This window comes from Dipodomys spectabilis, unplaced genomic scaffold (assembly GCF_019054845.1).
Source record: "Dipodomys spectabilis isolate Male_0828 unplaced genomic scaffold, ASM1905484v1 ptg000148l, whole genome shotgun sequence".
In the NCBI taxonomy this organism is placed as follows: Eukaryota; Metazoa; Chordata; class Mammalia; order Rodentia; family Heteromyidae; genus Dipodomys; species Dipodomys spectabilis.
The window spans coordinates 4335567-4339030 of NW_024870825.1; the positions used below are offsets into that span (position 1 = coordinate 4335567).

The 3464-nt window shown below is 39.8% G+C and overlaps 1 long non-coding RNA gene across 1 annotated transcript; it reads left to right on the top strand.

Annotated features, from left to right (window-relative positions):
- Positions 1-260: 260 nt before the first annotated feature.
- On the top strand, positions 261-2633 carry LOC122118308. The gene is made up of 3 exons (XR_006149334.1): positions 261-347; positions 1704-1753; positions 2553-2633. It is a non-coding gene; the product is annotated as an uncharacterized LOC122118308 (long non-coding RNA).
- Positions 2634-3464: the final 831 nt, after the last annotated feature.

The following is a 3464-nucleotide window of genomic DNA, read 5'->3' on the forward strand; positions in this document are numbered from 1 at the left end:
GTACCTTCTTCAGATTGAAGGTGATGTTGGGAAGCCCTCTTCAGCCTTGTTTCTTGATGTTGGGTTTCAGTTGGTTAGAACTTGGGCAAGGCAGAAGTGGTACCTCACAGTCCACTAAAGCTAAGTCACAGGTTGAAGGGAGAGAAGAAGGGAAGCGCTTACTGGTCTTCAGCTTTGGCAATCTCTGAGCACTGTACCTTCCAGATCACCAAATAGAGAAGTGTGAAGTTTCTCTTTTACCCTCAGAACTAAAAGATACTCCATTTCTTCAGGATAACCCAAGCCAAGCAGCCTGCAGTCACCAGAAAGAAGGTATCTTGGCGCTTTGTAAAAGTCATTTCACTGTGGTGAGTCTCCTTTAGGGTGAAAACTTTACATTCTATGGGGCTCTTTCTATGCCTTTCAGTGACCCATGGGGGAGGGGCAGCTCCTCCTGTAGCTAATTTCTGTTACAGCTCCAGCCTTAATTCTCTTCTACTCATTAAAGAGGGAAGAAATTTAACATGGCGGGTGTAACAAATACCCAGCCCCATGGAATTGTAGGATAGATGATTTCCCCAGTAGATTCAACAGTGGTAATGAGAACAATAATCAATACAAATTAGGGACATGCTTCTGTTTTAATGCACTTAGTAACCAGATCTCTTGTCCTCAAATAAGTCCAAAGGAGAGAACTGTGTGCTTCTAAGCGACCTCAGTGCTGTGGTGAAGGAGGTGTGTGTGTGTGTGTGTGTGTGTGTGTGTGTGTGTGTACGTGAGTGTGTGTTCCCTTTTCTCTTAGGGATTCTATAGCTTCCTTCATTCTTCGCCTCTCTCATATTACAGAAAGAAGGTAATTTTTCCTGGCCATTTACTAAAGCTCATTAAAGAGTGGAGAGAACAAACAATGCTACTCCTTAGAGACTACCATTCAAAGTCACTCTACAATTCTCTGTTCTAATACTTGAGACAAATTAATTATTCCTTAGTGAAAAGTGTATAATTCCTATTCTTCATTTTTGGGGGGGGGGGTGGGGAATAATAATGGAAAGTTTATATCTGAGTGAAAAGCTGTCTGTGCTGAAGGGAAATGAGAAAAAAATGTGTGTTCTGAGAGGAGTAAAAGCAATTATTCTAATAATAATTCCAAGAATATTAATGTCTTTTTAAAGTAGATTGCCTCCCAATAAACAGAGAGGTTGCAGCAATGGGAGGCTGGTTTATTTATTAATTATTCCAAATGTGCATTCTTCTAAATGAACAACTGCCCGATCAATTTGGCTGGCATATATTACGTTTAGATACACAGCAACTTGCAAATGTCTCAAAACTTTTGTAACCAGAGACTAATTTGTTTAACACATTTAAAATGTTATATTGATGTAAAGCCCTACATATTAAACTTCAAAGGGAAAAGCTCTGGAGAGTTTCTTGTTGTAAAGACTGCATGTTAGAAATGAGACAGAGACAAGCCTCTTTCTCCCATTCTTCTGTTTTGCTTTGTTTTGTTTTGTTTTTAAAACACAAGGCGGTCTCTGAGCCCAGACCCTCATCTTCTGTGCAGTGTTTGGTTATCTGCAGAACAGCAAGTATCTCACAGCAGAGCCTGTAAGGCAATGGTTAAGAAAGGTCTAGTGTTTCCCTTTCATCTCTATTAATTAATCCTGGCTCCGTTGGCCCAGAGTACGTTGCTGTTGACATCACCTTTTCCTTACACTTTAAAGAGTCCCAAGAGAGACGACTGCAGAACAAAACTGGACAAAGAGTACATTTGGTAACCATTTTATTTCTCAATTACCAACCTAAACGTATGGAAAAGATTTGCTTGCTATCCGATTTACACAACAATTATGCTTCAAAAGTTTAGAAATAAATAACTTTTTGCTTGGACTCATTAGTTCCTCTACCAATTGTAATTGGTGTCAACTAACGAGTTTGCTCCATGGCTTGCCCTTAATTACTGATAAAAGCTAACTTGCAACTGTAGCCAATCAGAAACTAGTTTATTCATGAGAGTATAGTATTCTTTTAAAAGCTCTGTTTGTCCTAATAAGTGGTTCTGTGTTTGGCTGAAATCTTCTACAAGCCCCCTTAACATAAGCAAAAGACTCTTATTAACTATATACAGTGAAGGAATATCATTACTGCTTCTATTCAAACAGACAAAACAAAGGAAATGTGTTATAAATTTCAAATGTATACATCATGAACTTACCAGGCCCTGAAATCCCATCCATTTGATGGAAAATAGATATTAGTATACATAAGACTGATATTGAGAATTTGTATTCTTTTCCAATATTTAGATTTTTTTTTTAAATAAAAAGTGTCCCAGCCTTCTGAAAAGCAGTAATCAACAAGAAGAATCCCAACAGAGGGATGTTAAACCCTAATGGTCTAAACAAGGGTTGGCAGAGGCCAAAATCCCACATTAAAAGTAATAGGCATTCTGGAAACAAGAGTGTTAAGAGATAGCACGTGGTGGAATCATGCTGAGAGGGGGCCTGGGGACTGGGAAAGCCTAATTGCAGAAACATCATCCTAAAGACACTCCGCTTTGTTGTTGTTTTCAGAAAAGAAAACCTCTTCAAGACTTTGGGAATTTCTGAAGACGGATTCTTCCTTTATAATAATTAAAAATAGTTTGGGCTGCAATGATCAGAAAATCTCTTGAAAAGGGTCTAGAAGAACAGGGTATAGTTCTATCTTTTTCACATCCTGAGAAGTTAAGAGATTGGAAGTTACTAGTTTGATGAATTCAGGCACTGATCAACACCATTAAAGTCTCAAGTCCTTACAGTCTTCCTAATCCCCTAACTCCAGTGTGTTGGTGACTGCCTTTGTAGTCACCAGATGGGTGAGGCGGGAGGTCTAGGCATCTTATCCTCATCTAAAGGCAGAAAGGGGGCTCTATCTATGACTGCTTTGCTTGTTTTGGAAATAACAACCTTTCCTTCTTAGAATGAGATCATACACCTACCTCTAAATTAATTACTAGTATTGACTGTCTCAGGTTCAGCGCATGCCTACTTCACCTCTCTAGAGGCTGTGAAGGAACCCAGGTTTCTGGAATGCGCTTGGCACTTCGGTACTTATCAAAGCCAAGGTTCTATTAAGAGCAGAAAAGAGGATTTGTTGAAAAGGTAAACAACAATGTCTGAAATTATTCTTGCAAGGTAAGCGTTCCCAGTGTCGTCAGTCAAAAGTGAAGGATCAATGCAAGCTTGAATTCAGAAGACAAAGCTGAGTATGGGGCTCAGTCTGCTCTCGCTTCTCCCCCTGGCCCTCTTGACCAGCAACCCCTGCACCTAAGGGGATCGTGTTGTGAACCACATCCTGACTCTGCAGCCAACTTGCTGTGTGGTTCCTACTAAACCTTGGGCCTCTGTGCGCCTTCTTGACCACACTTAAAATAAGGAGGTCCCACCAGAGACTCTTTAATATTTGATTGATTTCACCTTTACTTTCCCAAATCTCTTTTATCT